Below are 24834 nucleotides of genomic sequence, written 5' to 3'. Positions count from 1 at the left end.
CAATCTACATGCTTTGCTTGGGCCTTCCAAATCCAGAAAGTCTCCTAAACAGGCAAATCACATCTGACGGTCTTTTCTCGAAAAGTCATCCAAAGAGGCACATTAAGTCATCCAAAGAGGCTGAGCCACACAATCTCTAGCAGGTGAGAAACGTCTGAAACAAGAATAGATGCACAGTGAATGAGCACCATACCTTAGTGATTTCAGAAAATTAGAACCAGTATGTCCTGGAGACATGGCTTCAAGCCTTCAGCAGCCTCGGAGATGTTCAAACCCATCTGGCTTCCTCAAGACACTGGCTACAAACTCATGTAATTAGAGTCAAAGGCAGGGCTACACACCCAAACATCCAACTAAGTAGATTCCTGACTAATAACAAGGCACAGCTCTATCTAGAGAGAAGCATAACAATCAGGTATACAAAAAACACTTCAGAAATATTCTCATCTTTCATGAAGGGCCCCGCTTAGGGCTAGATCTGCTGAGGTTTGATGTGCTCGTTCATAGAATTCTTTACACAGGGTAGGTTATTATGAGACCCAAAGTACAGGCATAATAAGCACAGAACAAAGTTTGTTTGCAGTCCAACACCAATAATGCCAATTGCAAACATGCCACATTCGTTTGCTGAAAGGACGAAAGAGCCAGGCACCAAGCTAGCACTGGTGACAAGCAACTGAGATGCCCTTGCTGCCCTCAGGCGCCTGCTGCCCACTTGCAGATAAGCAGAGGTGCACTACTTACTATTGTGTGCTGTGACCACAACACCTGACAGAAGCAGTTAGGGAAGAAAAGGTTCATTCTGGCTCAGTCTCAGTGAGATCTCAGTTCTCACGACTGGGAAGCACAGTGGTGGCGGAAACCCCAGCATGGCAGCAAGACCACGAGGTGGTGGCTTTACGCTGTGGCAGATCAGGACCCTGGAACCTGGGGCAGCCATAGCTGCTCACCCCTCCTAAGGGGCTCCAAAGTCTTCAACCTAGTACAACAAGCTCCCCGACCAGATATTAAATGATGAGCCCACATTTCAGATTTAAATCCTGGCAAACAGACAGGGGTCAGCCCACAGCATATACGCATATATACAGCTTCTCTAAAACACATGACAGAGACTAAAGTTAAGGCTTTGAATGGTTCAATCACTTCTTCAAAGCCACCTAGCTCCCTCCAAGTGCACTGCAATCTAGCACCACGGTTTTTCCTTTGTTCGTTCTACATAATAAAAATATACGCTAGGCCTGGTGATACACACTAACTAATTCCAGCACTCAGGAGGCAGGCAGAGCTCCATGAGTTCAAGGCCAGCAAGGCTACATAGTGAAACCCTGTCTCAAAAAGACAAGAAAAGAAACAAAATATATAATACCTTAATATAAAACTGGGGGTTGGTATTTTTCCCTAGGTGGTGCTGGTAAATGAACAGAGGGCCTTATATGGATAGTGAACTGGTAACTTCAGTAAAATGGAATATTCATCTTCTCATAGTTATCACACATGCTCTTGCCTCTGTGTGTTAAGATCTTCTGAAATTCACTTTTGCCGTATTTCCTATACATACAAATATTTTCAAACTACAGGTATCATGCTATACATTAATCTGTATCTTTACCTAGATGAGTTACCCTTCCTAAATGCACATCTTTACATCTCTTCCACCCCACAAATGTTTGGAATTACCTACTACTCTCTGGACCTTCTGTATGACATACAGAGCACAAGATCACGGCATGCTCTGAGCTTTCCATATTCTACAGGGGAAGTCTGGGGTTAGGAATACAGTGCTGTTTTGAACCCAACAGAAGGTTGTAGTTCATGGGGTTGGTGAGCACAGAAAAATCTCTGGAGGGAAAAGCCCCAACACAAAGGATAATTGTAGAGGAAAAGAACGCTAATGCCCATTGTAGATACTAATGGAGTGTTTCCATCTTGAAAACTGCCTACATTATTTCAGTGCCCAAGCTGTCATTCCACTTCCCTACATGGACCTCAGCCCCACAGGGTGGAGGGGCTGAGCAGCCCTGTTCCTATGCCTACCACCACACTTTAAGGCCTACAATGTGGTAATTTGGCAATCATAGGAACATTCTGCCATCCCTCAGCCTCAGAGATCTGGTCATACCTTACTACTGATTAAGGACTTAGCTTATTTTTAATGATACAATGCCATCATGACTGTGTGGTGGTGGGGAGGCACTGTGAACCTCTAAGATGTGGGACTTTATGTAAGACTCTTACACCATTAGGACCACACCCTTGAAGGGGGTATGGGCCTTTGGTGTGTGTTTTAGGGGATGTCTCTCCTCATCCCATACAAGACTGAGTAACCCTCTATAGTGCTTCCCACTGTGGTGTGCTCTCTCATTAGCTGCCTAAATCAACAGGAATCAATTTTGGACTTGAACCTCCAAAACTCATTTGCTGTACTAACACGAAGCTATTCACTAATATTTGTGATTCTTGTTTCTGTTCATTTTTCTATTTTCTTTTGTGTGTGTGTCTGTGTGTGTTATGTGTGCTGTGCATGAACATATTATGAATTATCATGTGTGCACATATGTGTAGAGGCCAGAGGTTGATATGGGTGGGGTGTCTTCCTCAATGGCTCTCCGCTTTTTATTATTACTGAGGTCGGTCTCTCCTTCAACTCTGAGAGGGCAGTTTCTGCTGGTCTAGTCATGCTGAGAATCCCACCTCTGCCTCCTGAACACTAGAATCACAAGAGGGCTGCTGTCCTGTTTGCTTTCTATTGCTAATAAAAACAGAGCAAAACCAACTTGAAAAGGAAAGGGTTTATTTGACTTACAGGTTACAGTCCATCACTGTAGCAAGGCAAGGAAGGACCTGAAGGCAAGAACTGAAGCAAAGACTATGGAGGAGTATGCTGTAAAACAATCCTTCTGTACACTGTGTGAATATATGTCGCTATGATTGGTTCAATAAACAAGCTGACTGGCCAATAGCTCAACAGGATAAAGTTAGGCGGGAAAGCCAAACTTCTGAGAATGATGGGATAAAGTCAGAGGATTAGCCAGCCAGATGCAGAGGAACCAGAAGATGAACATGCCACATTAATAAAGATACCGCCACAGGGCAGAGAGTAAATAAGAACTATGGGTTAACTTAAAATGTGAGAGCTAGTTAGTAATAAGCCTGAGCTATTGGCTGAGCATTTACAATTAATGTAAGCCTCTGTATGGTAATTTGGAATTGGCTCCCAGGAAAGAAAACTCCACCTACATGTGGCATTCCAATATGTGGCCGAAATTTCCACAAACAAACAAACAAACAGACAAATAAACTGATGAAGTTTTAAAAAGGATTCTAAAGACACACAAGAATGGAGTCAAGCACAGTTTCTTGGTAGCTGCCTTCTCTCTAGTGGGCTCTGCTTGCGGGTGGTGAGCAGAGGCATGGTTCCTTTAAAAGATGGCTTTCTGGCTCAGTGCTAGCAGCAAAAACAGGCAGCCCCTTTAAGAGGGCCTGCTGCCACTTAAATGGAGTTTGAGCAGTAGGTGGCACACTACTCTGTGGTGGCATGTACCCAGAAACTTCCCAGAGTTGGAATGGTAAACATGCCTCCGCCATGAGACTAGACTCTCAGAGAACTGAGCAGGAGGAGCCAGCACCAGCCCTCCATGATGTAAGTTACACAGCAGGTTTTTGCTCACACAGACAAAAAAGGTTACAGATGCGCAGTAAGGACAGATTCAGACTAAAATCTCTAAACAGGTCACAGTGTGTTTAAAAAAATATACGTAGGCTTGGGAGAGAGAAAAAAAAGAGCATATACATTCATAGATTAAAAAAATATAGTTTTAAAATGATCAAATAAAGTCCTTAAAAGAGAAATAAAGTAATATAAAAGAAAAAAGCCACATGAAGATGGAATATACACAGGGAGTCTAGATGCTGTATGTTATTGTGTTGTCTTTTGATTTTCTGACTTCAGAGGAAGGAGCAATAGCTAAGAGACATTTGATTACAAACGCTGCTGGATTAAACCAACCTATATATTCTGAAAATGTCCTGACTTTAAAATAGAAGTCAGAAGATATGTTACTTGAAAAAAAGGTTCTGCTTTTACTTCCACAGAAAATAAAAGACCATGGATTCATTCAAAGTTAAAGAAAACCAGGTTTGATCGAGGAAGACCCCCTGAAATCCTGACTACAGACGTAAGAAATTAAACCTGGAAGAACTGTAAGACACGTTATGTATATTTTTACCTGCTCAAACACATAACAAGAAATTATCTTTGGCTGACTTGTGTACAATTCACAGTTTATACTGGTATTAATTCAGATATATAAGTTACCTTTAAAAGTTCATGTATTTTCAGGATGAGGGGACGAGACACCAAAATGAAAACAGATGGCCCAGGTGATCCAGCATCTCAAAATGCCTTTGTTGCAGTTTCCTCAGAGTTCTGCATCCAGAACAGGTGCAAGGCTGCTGGCTGAGATGATCCAGCCTCACAGAATATTCCAATCATAACCATAATCCTAAATTTTCTCAGGGTTCCCCAAAGATTACCAGCATCCCTAATCAGCAGGACGTATTCTAGAGAACTATGCCCACATTCCCAAAGATGGGCTATGGATACTTATTATCATTTAAGGGGTTGTTGGTTACAAGTTGTTATTGGTAATGGTCAAGAAAATAGCCGAAAGCCAGGTGGTGGTGGCACACGCCTTTAATCTCAGCATGCAGGAAGCAGAGGAAGGTGGATCTCTATGAGCTCAAGGCCAGCCTGAGCTACAGAGTGAGTTCCAGGAAAGGTGCCAGAGCTATACAGAGAAACCCTGTCTTGAAAAACCAAAACCAAAAAATAAAAATAAAAAAGAGAAAAAAGAAAATAGCCAAACAAAGGAGATAAGATTCAGGGATCTTGTTCTGAAAAGAAAAAGGGAGGATATAGAAATGACCGGATGAAAGAGTATATTACTTAATCTACTTTAATCCAAAAAACAACTATTGATCTTAAACATTGGTATGGATTTTTGTTTATTGATACAAATTTAAAGTTAACTTTGTTATACTGTATGTATATTTCTATTCTTGTTTAAGGTATTATGTTTATACAGCTCATTTAAAAATGTAATTAAGAAATACAGATTAGCAGTCATCTATAACAGTCAAACTTATAGTCATATTAGGCATGTTTTCAAGGTCATACACAGTTATATTTAGATTGATAGGTGTTCTTCAGACATTTCAAAGACCTACAGAATATGGCATTTAATGTTTTTAAAAACCTAAGGCTTTTCATGACATTGAGACAGGTCTGCTCCTGGCAGCACCGGTCTACTTTCAGGGAAGATGATAGGCATCGAAGAAACTCTGTATGGAGTTTGTTTTCTTTATGGTAAAAGCTAGCCATGTGGGCAAAGAAACTGCCCTTGCCTCGATTGCTGACAGTTACTGTCCAAACTGGACCAACAGGACACAAGAAAGGCAACTGCTGAACTTTACCAAGACAATAGGACAGTCCTTCAAAATTCCTGCTTCACAGGAAAGTCTGTCAGATATGCTAGGCCTGTAGGCCAAAGTTGGATGCACCAACATTACAGAGGAACTTTGGCTGACTGTCCAGGCAGCCTGATGTCCCTGTCATTAGGTAACAGTTCACCCTTTTGGGGTCTTCAATGGAGTTGAAGACCAAATAGTTAATAATTGTAATTTTCCTTAGTTATAATAGACAGTAAATTAGATACAAAACTTTAGACTCACCAAGATAGATAATTATTTTCTCTAATTTTGACAAATGCAAATGGATTGGATATTGTTACTGTAATTCTTACTTAATAACTGTTTTTGTTGTATATAGTTTTACTATATTAAGGTTAAAACCTTCCTTTTTAATTAGACAAAAAAGGGAAAATGGTGTAGAACAATCCTTCTGTGAATATAATACTAGGTAGAAAGATAGAAAGACGTCGCAGAGAAAGACAGAGACACAGGACAGTTTTGGGAAGGCCCTGGATCAATACTCAGCTGCCCCCAGAGCTTTATTCAAAAGGGCTTTGTATAATATGCCAAAGGGAGAAGCTAAAGCTCCCCCCCCCCTTACAAGATCAAAGCACAAAGTACAGGCAAGTGTAGACCCTTCCAAACACCTGGTAAACATGTCCCAGGCCAAACATGCAGCCCTGCTGGGTAAAGCAAGCTCAGATTCTCTGACTCTGAGTAAGGTCTCACTAGAAAGCCTCTGGGGGCCTCCAAAGAGGCTGGTGACTGAGCAGGAAGTTAGGCAGGAAAGGTAAACTGAGAATGACGGGAAGAGGGAAGGTGGATCAAGAGAGATGCCAGCCAGCCACCCAGGAAGCAAGATCTACTAGAGGACAGGTAAAGCCATGAGACACATGGTAATGCACAGATTAATAGAAATGGGTTAATTTAAACTTAAGAGTTAGCTAGTAACAAGCTTGAGCTATTGACCGAGCATTTATAAATCATACAAGCCTCTGTGTATTTGGGACAGGGCAGTAGGGACAGAAAACATCTGGTTACAGGAGTGCTGCTTACTGGCTTGTTCCCTGTGCTACCTTTTACACAGCCCTGGCTGTTCTGCCTAGGGATGGCAACACCCACAAGTTGGCTGGGGATGCCTATACCAATAAGCAGACAAGAAAATGCTCTACAGACAGGCAAATCTGACACTGGTAATTCCTCAGTTGAGATGCCTTCTTAGGGTTTCTATTGCTGTGAATAGACATTATAACTACAGCAACTCTTACAAGAGGTTCAGTCCATTATTGTAATGGCAGGGAGTATAGAGGCATGCAGGCAGACATGGTTCTGGAGAGGGATCTGAGAGTTCTTACATCTTGATTCACTGGCAACAGAAAGTGGTTTGATACACTGGGTGGTATCTTGAGCATATATGAGACCCCAAAGTCAGCCTCCACAGTGACACACTTCCTCCAACAAGACCACACCTACTCTAACAAGGCTACGCCTAACAGTGCCACTCCCTTTGGGGCTATTTTCTTTCAAACCACCACAGATGCCCTTTCCCAGGTGTGTCTAGAACTGTGTCAAAAAAACCCACCATGCCTGCCAGATTTTATATAGGAGCTAGAGACCCAAAGTAATGCTAGTACATCAAAAGCTTTATCCACTAGGCTCTCCCCAGCCTGTTTCTGCTAATTTTTTTAAAATGTACCTTTCTGGGATTTCTTCTAACTGGTGATAAAATAAACAATGCTTTGAAACCCTTTTTAAAAGTGTATCTTTCTAAATACCACTTCTCTTCAACCTTTTCCCTTTCTGGTTGGTAGCAAAGCCCTTTTAAAAGTTCAAATGAGATAAATGCATGACCCAAATATGTAGTTTGAAGAAAATGGTGAAAATGTATCCCATTCCAAAGGGTCACAGAAAAGGTGAGAGGTCTTCTTATAAGCCCTGCGCCCAGACACTCTCCAGGGGAAAGTCCAATCAGCAAACAGGACCAGAAGTGCCAGGACACAAGGCTCAGTTGGCCCCTTATAACTAACTCCTCATCCTCCTGTCCTAGACCCCCATTTCTCAGCCAACCACCTCCTAGTGGGAGCCCCTGCCTTGAGCAGCCCAACCCATCCCCTCTCCCAACCCTCTAGGTTCAGCACTACAATGAGATAAGGTGTAGGCATCTGCAAGTAGAAATCCCACATCTGCATTGCCAGAGAGCTGCATTAGGCAATGTTTGTAAGAAAAAACACACACCCTAGTGCTAACAGGACAGATACCAGGAGTCCAAAGGCCATATGTGCCAATTACCAGCTGTGGCTTTAGAGGTGAGTTACTTAACTATGTTACACCCTGGACATAAAATGCAAGTAACAGTACCTATTCTGCCATTTCAGGGAAAGATTATCCACAGAATTACCTAGAATAGTGCCTAGACATAACAAATAGTAAATACTAGTTGTCATTATCATTCTTAAAATGCATTACAAACTTTAAAAGTTGGGGAGCTAACTATGACAAAGTTAGTGTAAAATGTATTCAGGTTTGAAAGATGGTTTACCAATAACCAAGATCCTTTGCCTAAACAGGAAATCTATTATGTCCTAAAAAGAACATCTGGGTCCCAAATCTAGTGACTCAGAAAGTTATCTGGCTTTCTATTTTCATATATTGGTGGTCCCAAAGAGCTTACCTTAGATAATTCAGTAAAAACAAAGCAAAACAGCCACACACTGGCACTTAAACCATCAGTCACAAAGGGATGGATGGTATCATCCTGTGTCATAGCGCATCTGGAAAACACACTGTGCACTTGGAGAATGAGGGAGGAACGGAATGGTAAGCACGGCTGTAAAAGCAACATGAGGCTGCAGTCTGCTTCAGGGTCTCGGAGCCCCGGGGTACCACTCTGCATTTTTATAACTTTGTACTAGGAGGTGATATCAAAACTCTCACAGCTTACTTTCTTTTCCCACCTTTTCTGGGGTTACAAGACAAGAAAGGAATTACAAAATATTTCATTGAACTGAAATAATTTCCCAAAATGACCCAAAGTAGAGTTTAACAAATTATTTTAGGCAAATCAGTACTAAGTAAACTAGAAATAAGTGCTGTGCTGGTCTGAATAGGAATGGCCCCCAGAGACTCAAGTATTTGGACCATAAGGAGTGGCACTCTGAGGAGGTGTGTTCTTGTTGGTGTATTCTTGTGTGTCACTGTGGGGGCGGGCTTTGGGGGTCTCAGATGCTCGAGCCACACCCAGTGTGGCATTCTCTTCCTGCTGCCTGTGGATCTAGAGGCAGAACTCACAGATGCTTCTCCAGCACCTTATCTACCTGCATGCCACCTTGCTTCTGACCATGACTAAGACAAGTGTGAGGTTGCATTTCTGTCCTTTATTGTACAGTGATGTAGTATACATAAGACCTACCATTCTAGCTGAAGCACACAGCTCAGGGACACTGAGTATATCCCTCATGAGGTGCAACGATCACTCCCAGCACACTGCCACTGTGAACGCCCTTTCTCATGTGAATGCCTGCTTTCTACTCTGTTGGCTGTGTGCACAGGAAGGAATTTGCCGGGCCATATGATAACTCCATATTAACTGCTGATGAGCAAGCACTTGCTTTCCAGGCAGCACACTGACACTCCCACCACCAACCACTGAGGGTTCTGCTGGGTTAGCGTCCTCACTGCCACTTGGCAGCTTCCGCTTTTGTTTCTGTTGTTGTTAAACAATAGCCATCGAGCGTGAAGGGGAATCTTGTTTTTATTGTGTTGAGAGCATCTTTTCATGTGTTTATTGGCCATTTTTCCTTTGGAAAAGTGCCTATTCATACCTTTTCCCCACTTTTTAATTGGCTTATTTTTTTATTGTTGACTTGCAAGTATTATGTCCAATTGTTTTCTGTGAGTAAATGGAACACTTTAAGCCTGTCAGACATCTGGTCCTCTTCTTTCTCCCCAGGTTAAAGGAAATGGAAATTCTTCCAGATAATCAACAGCTGAAGAGTTATTTGAGGTCTGACAATGTTCTTGCAAGTAAACAACATATAATTCCTCCCATTTTACCATAAAGTCCACACTCCAGGCTTGGATTACAGGTGATGGTAAAATTGTCATTTCTTATGAGTGCTTACTACATAGTGAAGCTCTGTGCTAACTGCTTGCCCACCCTCACAACAATCTCACAGGACAAGAACCGCCATCCATCCTGTAGGTGAGGTGGAGACACAGCACAGTGAAACATGTCCTGGCCCCAAAGGGGCCGCACAGCTTCTTCACTCTACCACCTCTCAGCCTTGAAATGGTAACACACTTTGTCCCGCTGCTGACAATTAAGCACGTTTGAAAAAGACCAACAGCTACATTGCTGGCATGTCATTTTTAAGTGCCAACCCCGCCCCCACATCTGCACAGATTTTTTAAGTAACCGTTGGTTTTAGAAGTTGCTCCTTTATTAAAGTTAGATCTCTCTCCAGCTCTCTCTCTCTCTCTCCCTTTCTCTCTCTCTCTCTCTCTGTCTCTCTCTGTCTCTGTCTCTCTCTCTCTCTCTGTCTCTCTCTCTCTCTGTCTCTCTCTGTCTCACACACACACACACACACACACACACCCCAAACAAATAAGTGAGTCACCCTGACTTAGATCTTTGCTAACATCTCTGAACCAGACAAAACTATTCAGGGCAGTTTCTCAGCAGTGCGATCCAGACCTCCTCATCTCTTTCCCACTAGTATCTTTAAACGGTCCCAGGTGCCAGCCAGAGACCAGGCCATCTAACAGAACCTCAATTTACAACACAATTTCCTATCAGCGATGGCTCTGAAAACAGAATCTAAAAGGCGGCACTCCTCTTCAGATGAAATCTAAAAGGTAATAGAATTTATGATAAAATCAAGAGGAATATAAAGCTAGAATTTAGTTGCATTTTCTGAGGAGTACTTACAGCCAGCCATACATGCCAGCACACCCAGCTCTACCACACGTGTCCCAAGAATCAGGGGCCTCAAAGCATGAAGGAACTGCTCACCATCTGTGGAGCTCTGACTTCCAAACAGTTCCTGTTCCTTCCAGATCTAAAATGTAGGCTAAAGCCCTGAAATGTACTTACACTGACAAAAAGTTCATTCATACCAAGTCTTGTTTCATGATATTATACTATCATTTAGATAAATAATTCAAGTAAATAGCTGTGGTTTTGTTTTTTGTTTTTTTCCATTTGAGTTCACCTGCCCAATAGTCTACTTATAAAGTCTATTATTAAATTAGGGTTCTAGTTCCTTACCTGCACCATAAGGGCCCTATCCTGTCTCACAGAATAATGGGAAATGAGACAGTACATGTGAAACATCAGGCAGGTGCAGAGCACATTCCTGGGTAGTAGGGGTCAGTAACACTGGAATTCCTTCCAAAGCACCCTCCACAGAAGCAGCATAGACTCTCTATCCTTTACCTAAAGGTCACTTATCTGATGGACTCAGTGGCATAAAACCCAGAATCCAGAGGATATCAGGTAGGGAGGTTTGCATAAGAAATGTCTCTGGGCGTGGTGGTGCACACCTTAATCCCAGCACTCAGTAGGCAGAGGCAGGTGGATGTCTGAGTTCAAGGCCATCCAGGTCTACAGAGCTTCAAAGCTACACAGAGAAACCCTGTTTCGAAGAAACAAATGGACAAACAAAATGTATCTCTGGACTAGAGAGATGTCTGAGTAGTTAAGAGCACTTGCTGGCCTTTCAGAAGACCAGAGTTCAATTCCCAGCACCCATGGCAGGCAACTCACAACTCCAGCTCCAGGGGAGCCAACACCTCTGGCCTCCACAGGCAGCAGCACTCACATGCACATACCCACATGCAGACACACACATACAAATAATTTAAGATACAGAAGTAAGTATTTTTAGAAAGAAAAAAAGAAATGTCGCCCCTTCCAGGCACATGTGTTCGAGCCTTTGGCCCCATTTGTCCCCGGATGGCGGTGCTATTTTAGGAGGTGGAAATTTGAAAGAGCAGGGTCACTTGGAAAACATGCTATCCTTGGTTAGTTCTTGTCCAGTGTCAGCTATCTGCTATGGGGTGAGCTGCTCTGCTACACGACCTATTCTTTATTGATGCTCAGCTTTGCCTCACCTACAGCAACAGAGCCTGAAGCCATGGGCTAAAACCTCCAAAATTGTGAGCAAAAATAAATCTTACTTCCTATTCAACAGTTTCTCTTAGGTAACACACTGGGGATGTGTCTTGAAAAAATAAATAAATAAAAATTCCTTCCTTGTTAGGAGGAATCAGTTTATTCCCCAAACTTAATCTAACCGTGCGCACACACACACACACACACACAGTGGAGCTGAAGAGCAATGTCAGTGATTAAGAGTACTTGCAGCTCCCATCGAATCACACTATATCTACCAATGAGTGGCTCACAGCTGCCTATTACTATTTCCAGGGGACCCAATGCCCTCCCCTAACCTCTGCAGGCAATGCATACATGCTATGCACAAACAGACAAGCAGGTACATACACATAAATAAAAACAAAGTTTTAGGGGGCTGGAGAGATGGCTCAGAGGTTAAGAGCACTGAATGCTTTTCCAGAGGTCCTGAGTTCAATTCCCAGCAACCATATACTGTATACAAATAAATAAATAGTGAAAAAAAAAGTAAAGTTTTAGAAAAGCTATAGAAGCTCACTACTTTGTAATCTAATTTAAAATATAGTTAAAAGAACAGGAGTTTAAACACAGATTTCCAACACTGTTGGACAATGATTCTCTCCGAATATATGTGTTAATAAATGAAAATCTCGGTACCAGGCATGGGATACTTCCCTACGAGATACTGGTCAGGGAGGGCCCCCCCCCCCCAGGCTACTTGTCCTTGCTCTTGGTTGCCGAACAGAACTAGATGGTGACACCCTACTGCTAAAGACATAACACACTTTGAAGGCAGGACAAAGAGAACCAAGCTGGAATTGACCTAAAAACTTCGTCCCTGCTGACTAGCTTCCACAGGAGAGGAAAATCCGCCAGGCCACTGGAGGAGAAGACATCACCATCATCCCCACAGCCAACCCTGCATACTACATAATGACCTGCCAGACAACACATGCCCACTGGAGCAATAGTGGCATCAAAGTTATGAAGTAACCAATTCCACAGGAAGGACTTCAGGCCTGGTGCTGTAAACCTGGTCATATGCCCAGGGGAATGACTACTATTACTATTTTGCTAAATGACATATTGTCATGTTTTTATTCTTGGGGACTGGAAAGGTTGCCCGGAAGTTAGGAGAACTGGCCTCTCTTCCAGGACCTGGGTTCAATTCCCAGCACCCACATGGTGACTCACAACTATCCAGTTTCAGGGGATCTAACACCCTCTTCTGTAGCTGTAAGATCTCTCTGGTCCCACCTGGCTCCTGTGGTCCCGCAGCTGCTCAGACCCAAATAAACACACACAGGCTTATATTATTTTTAAACTGTAGCCAGGCAGGCTTCTTGCTAGCTAGCTCTTGCATCTTAAATTAACCCATTTCTATACATCTATACTTTGCCACGTGGCTTGTGGCTTACCGGTGTCTTTACATCTTGCTTCTTCTGGCGACGGCAGCAGCGTTTTTTCTTCCTGCCTTTCTCCTTCCTCCCTCTCTAGTTGGAATGTCCCGCCTAACCTTATTCTGCCTCACCATTGGCCAAACAGCTTTGTTTATCAACCAATCAGAGCAACACATATCCACAGCATACAGAATGACATCACCCATCAATCACTCTTCTGGCCTCCAAAGTCACCAGGCACACACACAATGCACAGACATTCCTGCAAGCAAATCACCCATACATCTAAAGTGAGCTAATTTAAAAATAAAACACGTTTATGCTTATACCCATAGGTTAGTGCTACCTTCCACCTTGGCCACAGAAGCATCTCTCTGCAGTGACTCACAACGGGTCAAAGTGCTGAACATGGGAGCTGAGCCCTAAATGGGACATCTGTATGAGCCCCAGCTCAGAGAACATCACAGAAAAGGGACAGAAAGCATGTAAGAGCCGTAGGAGAGGGAAATGCCATGAAATGCTGTCTTTAAGGCATGAAAGGACCACTGAACCCTGAAGTCTCTACAGCTATTACCTGCACAATAACAAGTCAACAAGATCGGTGGTCAACATTCCAACAGGCAGCACTAACAGAACTCAGTGGTTTATTAACAAAAAAACGAGAGGATGTAAAGCAGGGAGGGTATGTGTTGGGGACGCTTAGGGGAAGTGGCAAGGAAGAGCTGGGGGTACTTATGACCAAGACGCATTGTTGACATAGGAAATTGTTCAAGAATAAAAGAGGTTTTTTAAAGTTATTTTTTAATGGCATCGGCTCTTGTAGATGTCCTTTATCAGACTGAAGAAGTTCTACCAAGTTTAACGAAGTTCTATCATAAATGGATGCTGAATTTTCTCAGAAGAATTTTTTTTTCAGAGAACTGACATAATTGTGTAGTTTTTCTATATTAGCAAGTGAGTGTGGTACACCATCAGTTTTTCAAACACTGAACCAGTCTTACATCCTGGGATAACCCCATTTCGACATATACATATAGAATGTCAATCCAGGGCTGGAGGGATGGCTCAGAGGTTAAGAGCACTGACTGCTCTTCCAAAGGTCCTGAGTTCAATTCCCAGCAACCACATGGTGGCTCACAACCATCTGTATTGAGATCTGGTGCCCTCTTCTGGTCATACATGCTGTATACATAATAAATAAATAAACCTTTAAAAAAAAAAAGAATGTCAATCCAAGAGGGATATAAAAGGCTTTCTTGTTGTGATGGAATAACAGGACTGTACAGAAACTCCCAAGAACCCCTCTGCAAGAGTGTCACCAAATGTTCAGCACTGGGAGTCACAGGGAAAAGGGCTTGCTTGTAGCTGAGGCTACAAGGGCTGTCTCTTCAACAGTGCTCAGTCCAGCCCAGTTGGTGTGTCAGGCACAGAGTAGAAGCAGCCCAAGGAAGTGTACAAGGAACTTGCTGCGATGAGAAGCCCAAGGATACGGCTCACAAGAGTACTTGCCTAGCATGTGCGAACCCTGCATTCAATCCCCTATGCTGCCAATAATAACAGGGAATAGAGAAATAACATAAGGGGAGGAAGAAAGGAAGGGAGGAGGGGCCAAGAGGCAAAAGGGCGTTTTTAAGTGCGGGTATTAGGAGAGTGGAATTCTGGGTAGATGGCAGAGCGGGGAAACTAGAGGGCAGACAGCACAGAGCCATCTATATAAAGGTACAGATTTTATGCTAAAGGCAACAATTCTCAAAGTAGCACGTGGATTCCGGGGCTTCCCAAAACCCTTCCGAGGAGTGAAGACCAAAGTTATTGTGACAGCACTACTCGGACATTCTCTGCTATTTCCCTGTGTTTATGTCTCCACGAGGAGAAATACGCTGAGGATAGCGAGTGCGCTCTCTACAGTGCAGCAGGCCACCCTGGGCATGCGGCTGCTGTCTGTCTCACTCTATCACCCTTCAATTTGTAAAGCCATGCTCGCATGAGAGTATTCTTAATGAACTGTGAAATATTTATTTGTTAAACCTTAGCCTTGCATATATATATTTAATATTCTCATGGCTAAGTATTCAAAAAGCACTCACATACATGACAAACTGGACTATGGCGCCTTGAGTTACCAACTAAATTACCTGCCTGGCTAGCCTTTTTCATAGAGTATGATTCTTATTTGTTAGTTCTAATGACAGTAGAAAGATCAGTTATTTTGACTTAATTATTTGACTAATGGTTTCTAAACAACAGAGCGGGTCTGATGCTCCAAGAATTTACATGTGTATGCCTGTTTTGCTCACACATGTGCATACATGTGTGCCAGTGTCCTTAAACCTCTAAAGGCATTGGATCACCTAGAACTGGAGATATAGCTGGCTGTGAGCCACAACTGGAGCCAGTGTGGCCTACAAGTTGAGGGCTCAGACCCAGGAGACCGCTTCCACTTCACATACCAGCCTCCAGTCAGATGCACTCCCAGCTTCCCATCACTTCTGCTGGACAGAAGAGGTTCCCACCTGCCCCTTCAAGCTCAGGAACTCACTAGAAAGAGATGCAGAAATCAGAAAGTTGCTATGTCTGCAAGAGTATCCCACTGGGACAGACAAGGCATGGGTAGGGACAAGCTTCACTGCTCCCTCCTCTGGGAATGCAGGCCCACCTTTCCACACATCAGCAATCCAGAGTCCAGAGTCTCTATCTGGAACCTTACAATGTAGGCATGACTGATCAAATCACTATGGGGCTGAACTCAGCTTCCACGGCCTCTCCTCTGAGATGGTGGGGGGTGACAACTTCAAGCCCTTCAGCCAGTGGCTGTGTAGATAGACCTGGGCCTGAGGCTTTGGCATTAACTACTCTTCCAAGAAACACACACAGTAAAGGAAGACCAGAGATAAGAATCACAGGCAACAGAGTATCAGGAAGGCCCAGCTGAGCCAGGGACAAGGAAGGCACACAAGACAGGAAGACAAAGAGAAAGGGAAAGAAGTGAGCATCAGACTTCAGCTCACACAACCACAGTGGGGCTCCAGCACAGTCAGTCCTACACCTCTCCTTCTGGTGGCCTCCTCATCAAAGCCGCAGAAGCTGTTCGAACGCTGACCTGAGCTGAGAAAACAACTTCTCCCTTCCCTGATTAACTCCTATATGCGCTTCAGCTGACGAGCAAGCGCTGCCCTTCCAAGACTCGCCAACGTCAGGACCTCTTGAGCACTGTTTTCAGTTTTGTAACAGCTGGGAATCATTTATTTGTACGTTTGCTTGTTTATCTGCCCCACTGGAGTATAAATAGAGTAAGGACAGGGACCCTGCCACTACTGTCCTTGCTTCTGCCACACCACCTGGCATACAGCAGTCAAGCAGGCATGGTTCTGGCTCTGCAGAGGGAACAGGCAAGAAGGAACGGAACCAAGCCTCCAGAGGAAACAAGCCAAGTGTCCAGCACATGGGGAAGGGAACGCTCCGTTACCTACCTTCTCTTCCCATCTGCAGGCACAAAACTATGTGTGAGAAGGCTGCACTCCCAAGAGCTACTGGAGGAGAGGGCAGCTCAGCCAGCAGGCAGCGTCACAGCCTGCCAGTGAAGGTCCTCGGGACTTGAGGAAAGGCGCCCACTCAGTACGAAGGGCTTCAGGAGGCTCACGAGGGCAGCGGTCTTAGATTGTATGGCTTTTCCACAGCAGACTTGTAGCAGCACAAATACAGAAAACAGAACCCAAACAGGACACGGATCTAGGGATGAAAATGCAGAGGTGAAATGAAGTGAAATAACCAGCTTTGAGGTGCCAGATGTACAAAGAAGGAAATGAAACTAATAGGAAGAAGCTGATTGATGGCCCATAAGGGGAAAGATCAACTCTACGTAGGCTTAAAGGTCAGACCCTGACGAAAGAGAATAATGTGAAAGGATGATAGACTAGGTCACATCCTCGTTTGGTCTGTGCACATACCTAAGCGCGCGCGCGCGCACGCGCGCGCACACACACACACACACACACACACACACACACACACACAAAGAATAAAGAAAAAAGCATTAAAACTGGTGGGTTACAGGTCTAAATCTTTCTGTCCAAGAATTTTCCTGGTCTTTATTAAAAGCAAAGTGATTGATTACCTGCAATAAATGAGTGAATTGTAAGCATGCATCACAAAAGCTGACAATATTGTCGCCACATAGTAACTGAAAATTGGTAAACCTTTATGTTCTTGAGATCACAAACAGGCAAGGCACCACACATAGACTTCAGCTCTCATATAAATTTTGACTGCCAGTGTGTTACCACAGATCAGGAGAGTTCATTTAGAGTTAGCTTACTAATTGAGAGGCCTGAGGCTGTCTGGCTGACAGGACTGCCTTTGGTGCCCACAGGGACCAGGCCTTCAGTCTCCCACACTGAGCACAGCATACTGGACACCTGGGGAACCGCCACTGGGTATCTACCAACAGCACTGCAAGGTGAGACTCTATAGGATTTGTCTTTTTGCCTTATTTATATTTTCAAAACATTTCTTCAATAAGCATGTACTGCTTTTATAGTAGGAAAACCACGTTATTCTTTTAAATTACCAAATCACAACTATAAAATCATTTCAACTGATGCGATCAAAACAACCACAGATAACACGTAATGACTGTGCCTTAAAATTAGCTGAACCAAAAGGAAATGCAAGGTTACAATTCTTGCAGGAGTATCCTTCCTCTGACAGTAACTAACTCTACAGATTGGACAGCCAGCTACAGCACTCTGTAAAACAGATGGAAGAGAACAGCTTCTACAACACTCAACTCATAATACAGCGACTTTTCAGGATCCATTTCTGTGAATCTAAAGTTTCTTTCACAAAGAAAAGCAAATAAAATCTTTCCTCTCAGAAACCACATCCATAACCTCAATTAACGGAACATTCATGGTATAAAATAATTCTTGATCTTCATCTTACACTGCATTTTTGGTTGGGTTTGGCTTTTGGGGTAATTATTTGCTCATTCTGGCTTTTTGTTCTTTTGAAACTCGGTTTCACTATATGACCCTTGCTAGCCTGAAACTCACTAGGCTAGCCTCAACCCTCCTGCCTTAACCTCAAGAATGCTAGGGTTATAGTTATAACCCCCCTTACCCGTCATCTTAGACTGCTGTTTTATTTGATCAACGGTACACATGTTCCTGAAGAGAAAATGGGGTTATTATCTCCTAATAGATCCATCAAAAACTGAAAATATCCAAAGTGGCAAATGTATCCAGTGTTTCTAATGTATCAAATGTCACTGCTTAGCAACAAAGCACACTGGAGAGTTATCAGCTGCTCTGCCTGTGATGGGGGCTCATTAGGAGCATCTTCCACCAGACTGTCTATCCTCAGCCCAGGACAAACGCAGCACACAATTCCAAGCCAGTACCTACCGAACTCCAGTTGCTCTTGCTCCACCAGTCAAGTCATCTAACTGGCCTCACGCTAAGCCAGGACCTTACGGGATTCTGTTCCTCACAGAACTTCAAACAGCTTACACAACTCATTATCTCAGTCTGAGACCCAAAGAGTAAATCACATTATCTACTCCAAAAAGACAAAGTACAAGGCCTAAAGTAACTAAGTGGAGCTGACTTGGTCTTTCTCTTGTTCTCCTCCAAACCACTCACCCTGGAGGAGGAACTCCAAGGAGCCTTTACACAGAAGCAAACCACAGGAACTGTCAATCAGCTTCCTACCTCCTGGGGAGTCCAAACCACGCCAGCCCTCTCTTCTCCAGCCATTCTACGCCATGCATCAAAAAATGGCTGCTGAGGGGCCTGCATGTGGTGAGCACTGGTCCAGGGCATGGAGATAAGGCTAAAACAACACCGATGAAGCTCTTTGCTCTCCAGCAGCTGCCATCCTAACAACCCAGTGAAAACCTCTTCTTCCCCAATTTCTCTAATCATTAATAGAATATTAAAAGAACAATAATATTTAAATAGACCCAAAAGCAAGCACTGCTTCCCATTGGCCACTGCTATTTGCAATCTGCTATCTTGAGTTTAAAGTGGAAGTAAGTGGATTTTTATAGAATATTAGATGCACAGTGCACAAACCCCTGTGATATATGATTTACAAGAACGGTGTGTAAATGCATTCAATGACCCCAACTGATCAAATGTCACCTACATACGACACAAGGCCCTCATAACCACAAAGTTGCACAGGAAATGTGTGCTGGAGCCAGTGTGTAGCCCCAGCCCTTGAGAAGTCAGGGTGGAGGACAACCAGAAGCTCAAAGCCAGGCTGGGCTAGCCTGGGCTACAGTGAGACCCTTTTTCAAACAACAAACAAGGGAAAGAAAAGACATTTTCACTGGAAACCATTAGCCCTGAACACAGACACACAGACTAGACACAAGCACAGAGAGGGTTCCAGCGCATCTTGTTGAAGTGCCTTTATCCTAAGTCAGTGCCTTCCTTAATGCGTGGCATTAAAAGCCAGTGACTCAATGCATAACATCTATGTCTTGCATGGATGCAATCATAAATGAGGATTTATTAAAAAAATAATAAAGTGCAAGCCAAAAGTTTAGCAAAAGAGGATGAAAAGTACTGTGCCACTGTTTGAAAAGGGCATTTAATTTTAGTCATCAAGGATAAGACTAGCCACTTGCTATGACCTTGTTACTTGCCCATTCTAATTCAGTTGAATCCAAAATCCTGCCACATCCCTGAGTTCAATTCCCAGTTCCACCACTCAGGCAAGGATGAAATGTACTTGGTACCACTTCCACACAGCCTCTAGGAAGCACCATGCTGCACAACTATGAGATGGGGTTTGATGGGCAGCTGAACACTAAACCTGGCTCTCCTGCCTCACTAGGAAGCATTGATAAAGAAAGGCCAGGGAGCAAAGGCCAGGGCGGCTGCACCAGCATTGTGCCTGGGCAATTGGCTGGAAAGACAAGTTACCTATCACTAATTCTACCAAGAAAGGGTTGAAAGAGGATGAATTCACACGGGTTAATGTGTTTCCCATTCACCTTGTTAGGTGGCTACAAACTTTGTCACATTTGGTAACCTAAGATTTGCGGTTCATTTTTTTTTTTTTTTACAGCTCTCCAAGTGGACCAGTAACATCTTCCACTCAGGAGGCCTTGGCAGTGCTGAAGTGAACTGGCCAGCATGGAAATGCCTGGATAGGCTCCCAGTTGTCTCCCTCATCACACTTCTAGTCTTGTGTTCCCACAGCAAGTCCACACAAGTAAAACTGTGTTTTCAAGTCTGACTGTCCTCTATTGCTCTATCCTGTTTTCATGCAGAGCACTTCAGGAGATGTTCTGCAAGCTGAAAGATGAGGGGTGACTGCCAGGCAGTTGCTGAGGCTTACCTGGAGCCAGTTTAAATGAACAACTCTTCAAGGGAGAGTTTAAACAGGCTCCCCCCAACCCCCCACCTAATTACCACATACATTACTGCTTGTCAAGAAACCTCTAAGTACCTAAAACAACAGAAAACAGAGATGCAAGGAATATTCATATGCCTATAAAACGTGTCCACCAAACAGGCCAAGCGTTTTGGACTCTGGTTAAAAGTTTCTCCAGCTACTTGGTGGCTAAACTACTTAACTTCAGTTTCCAAAGTATATTCATAGAGGTTAGGAAGGTTAAGTGAGTTAATGCATTCAAATGCTGCAAAAGGACTTCCGGTCAGCTGCTACCATTGCAGGTACATGCCTATTCTGACTTCACACCCCACTGCAAGGCAAGCTTATGCTAGCAAGCCACTCTTGACACAAGAACAACTGTTTGGTGCTGGCTAAGTCGTTCCAAACAGTGGAGCAGGGGCTGTGAAGTGCTGCAGCCTTCCTCGATGGCCAGCTGGAAATGCACATGGCAGACCTTTAAATTCTGTATGCCATGCACAGTGCTGCCTCGGTACTGGGCAGAGAAGCTGCTTTTGCAGTGAGCCAGGCACAGTAGTAATGCAGACTCAAAACTGACCAAGGTGCTGAGAACAAGTGTTGAGTGCTCGGCCCTTGAGACATCTGTCTCCCCACCCCCCAACCCCCGCCCCCCAGAGCTCTGCAAACACTGTAAGGCAGAAAGAACCAGAGGATGGCAAGGAGAACAACAGAAGGCTTCCGGTGGACAGGACGTGTTTGTTGCCCCCATGAACTCACAATAATAGGAGTTACTCGGCACACAAGATTGGAGCCATCAACATTTCATCATGGTTAGGCGAGGGGCTCAGAAGTCCCACTTCTCCCTGAGGAGCTAGCGACAAGTTAACTCATTTCTCAGTGGGGTAGCCACTGGTAAGTTGCCCTTGCTCAAGTATGTAACCTCCCATCCACGATCATCCAAACAAGCCTAATTAAATACAGTGGACCTGTGTTCCTCTCACCCACCCACCCCAAAAAAAACCTCCATACATAGAAAGCTGGAGGGAGACTTGTTGGGAATAAGAGGATGAGGGGCAGGGGGATGAGAGAGGGCAATGGGGGATATGATCAGACGGATTACGTTATGTGTCTGAAACTGTTAAAGAATAAATGAGTTTAAAAAAATCTTTAAGCCAGGCAGTGGTGACTCTAGAAACCAGCACTCAGGAGGCAGAGGCAGGTGGATTTCTTTGAGTTCCAGGCCAGCCTGGTCTACCGAGTGAGTTCCAGGACAGTCAGGGCTACACAGAGAAACTCCTGAAAAAACCAAACGTGCCTTTGATTCTCCAATTCCACTTATAGAACCTAGGCTCTGTAAAAACTTTGTTGTATGTATGTGTACGAAGTTGTGTGTGAAGATACACTTACCCACGTAGGTACATGCAGTTGATACTGCGGCGTCTTTCCTTAATGGCTCTTCTGCCTTAATTTTTGGGAACTATCTGTTGCTGAAACTGGAGCTTGTCATCTGGCTAGTCTATCCTCCTGCTCCTGGGGTTAAGGCTGGCCTCTAACTTGCAATGATTCTTCCACACATCACCATCCCCAGCTTTTATGTAGGCCCTGGGGATCTGAACTCAGTTCCACAGGCTTGAACAGAAAGCACCTTATCCACCGAGCTATCTCCCCAGCCCCTAGAAATGCACATAGGGACTGGAAAGGCAGACTACTCTCCCAGGGGATACAGGTTCAATCCCAGCACCCACATGGTGACTCATAACCATCTGTAATTCTAGAACCAGGGGATCCGACACCCTCTTCTGGCCTCCTCGGGCACCTACCGTGCACATGGTTCAAAAAACTACATGCAGGAAAAACACTCATATACATAAAATTTTTAAAAAATTAATAAAATTTCAAAAAAAATTAAAAAGAAACACTTGAGGAGAGCCCATCATTGCAGATGTTGTTAACACAATAGTGGAAAATGATACACTAATGTCTAATAAATTGACCAAATTCTCATAGATCCTTAGAGTGATGAATTATCCAGCTATTAAATTGACAAATATAGACATAGAAAGACTCTTTTTTAGATGTTGAGAAAATAAGTTAAAAAATAAATTTATGAGCTGGGTATGGTGGTTGGTGCCTGAACTCCAATGGCAGGGTAGCACAGTTAAGAGAATCTAGACTGAGGCTAGCCTGGTCTACACAGCAAGACACATTCTCTTTCTCACATTCACTGAGACAGAGAGGAAAAGAATGAAAGAAAAAGAAAATAGCTGGGGAAATGGCTCAGAGGCAGAGGTCCTGGGTTCAAGTCCTAGAGAGTGTGTGTGTGTGGGGGGGGGGGGGGGTTTGATATCTTTTTAGTGCTTCTTTTAGTCAGAGTGTAGGAAGGAATCATTGCAAGTCAGAAGCAGCCTAGGCTAGACAGGATCTTAAAGAAGGAAGATGTGGAAGACAGAAACAGACATGCACAGCGAGCCCCCAGCTTTGTACCAAAGCTGTACATGAATAGTTATACTCGCACATACACAAATGATCAGGTACGCATAACTGGGGTCGTGGATTTATGGGTATTTCATAGTTTCCTTATGTTTGCTTTTGTTTTTTAATTTCTCTAAATGTGTTTTTTTTTTTAAACCCAAAGGCTATTCACTCTAAATTGATTAAGATTTAAAGTAATACAATTAAGATGAAAGTGATCAGGAGATGAATCTTTATTTTATTACATGTATATAATCCTTGATAGTTTATTAAATACACATATTTAGCACCAAGAAATTATCAAGAGCCTGCCTCGGCACACAGTGAGTTTCTACTTGCGACCACAAAGTAAAGCAGTACAGAAACCACTGAGTGCTAGTTTTTGAATTTTATATATTACACACTCCAACTCTTTATCATCAGTGTGAACTACTACTTAACCACTGGCTGTGTTTAAGTGTAGGACATGATGGCATACGCTTGAAACCTCAGCTGTTGGAGGCAAGCCTGGGCTACTTAGAGATATGTAAACCCCGCTACCATTCTTCCCATTTTCAGCAAAGAAAACTGAGGCACCGAGAGGTTTGGTGCTACATCTAAGTCACTGACAATGTGATAAAACTCCATATTCTCCCGTTGTAGCATCGTAACTGTGTAGCCCTCGCCCACATAAAACCTGTAATTTCAAGGCCCTGTGGCAGGCTTTGTAAGAGGAGAGCGAGGGTCACAATCACGAAAGTAAAGTTAGAAGGCATGCCAACTGTCGAGACTTCCCGGCATTGATTCTTACAATCCAGGGTTATCGTCGTTTTTAAGAACTGTATGTGAAATGATGAGCCGCTGCAATCCTGAGTGCTTAGGTCAACATTGTGCTAGACTTCTTTCCAGCATAGTACCCAGGAAGACTCTACATTCAGTATTAGTCAAGCTTATGGGCATGGCTAGGATCCGGTGCTTCTGGCTACCTTGTAATGCTTGTGGCTACCTTCACCTTGGCAGGCGAAGACTTAACTGCCCAGGCTCACTGCAATGTGGTTCACACACTCGCTCAGCAATGATGGAAGAGAGTTCCTCTGGGCACTATGTTAGTTCCTACAGAGATCACAGTATCGCAAGCTCTACCCTTCTGAAACATTTATCATAGCACAATTATTCCTGAAGATCATGCCGGTAGTTTACTAGCAGCCTAACTAACATGAAAGACTTCTGCCACTTGGAAAGCTTGCTATCCACGTCAGGGGACACTCAATGAGAAAGAAGCAAGCTGCCAAGGTTCTCCAAATTTCCCTGCCCTGGAGAAATTCCTAGAAAACATTGAGAATACCAACTACTTCCCATTGTCTGACTCAGGTGGACGGACAGAGCTTGTGACGTTGATGTAAAGATATCTGAGGTCCAGACTCTGAAATGCAGCCAGTAAGTGGAGCCATTGCGGAAGGCATCACTAAAAAGAGAACTCTGATACAAAACCAACCTTCTATAAGTCACCAACTTAGCAAACTAATAAAAAGGTGAGAGACTCCAGACGTAGCTCAGCCATGCAGCACTTGCCTAGCATCGCAAGGCCCAAGGTTCAAATGTCAGCGCCACACACGAAGATGAATGTGAGGCAGGGGGTGTGGCTAGGTGATAGGGCACATGCTTGACATGCTCCAGCCCCTGGTTCAATCACCAAAAGAGAACCAGCGGGAGCAGAGGAGCTTACTGGGGCCTCTCTTTTCATCTCTTCTAAGTGCTTTAAGGGTGTGTCTCAATCCAGGTATTTGGGGGAAAGATAAAGAAAGCCCAGAGGAAAAGGAAATGGCTAGCAAAAGAAACAACACCAACAACAAAATGCGGAGGGACAAACATTTCAGGGAACTAACTTGCCACCACTCATTTTCTGCCCTATTTCACAATGCTTGGCATCTGGGCCAGCTACAGGGTTCCAAAGTACATTAAAAATGTCTTCATTTCCTCCCTTACTCAGGCAGAATAATAATAGTTTCGTGGCGGTAC

General features: G+C 43.8%; 1 protein-coding gene across 6 annotated transcripts in view; it reads right to left on the bottom strand.

The window, feature by feature from the left end:
• The window catches only part of Itsn1 (intersectin 1), a 184238-nt gene that overhangs the window by 157549 nt on the left and 1855 nt on the right, over window positions 1–24834 (bottom strand). The window contains exon 2 of one of the 6 annotated variants that reach the window (XM_036204123.1): window positions 16473–16731. The exons of 4 other annotated variants lie outside the window; for them this stretch is intronic. The gene's annotated coding sequence lies outside the window, so the exon portion shown is untranslated. Of the gene's footprint in view, window positions 1–15452; window positions 15472–16472; window positions 16732–24834 lie in introns of those variants that run through there. One more of the 6 variants, XM_036204125.1, reaches the window with a different exon arrangement.

This window comes from Onychomys torridus, chromosome 12, assembly GCF_903995425.1.
Source record: "Onychomys torridus chromosome 12, mOncTor1.1, whole genome shotgun sequence".
Classification (NCBI taxonomy): domain Eukaryota; kingdom Metazoa; phylum Chordata; class Mammalia; order Rodentia; family Cricetidae; genus Onychomys; species Onychomys torridus.
This window is presented reverse-complemented; position numbering and strand designations above follow the sequence as displayed.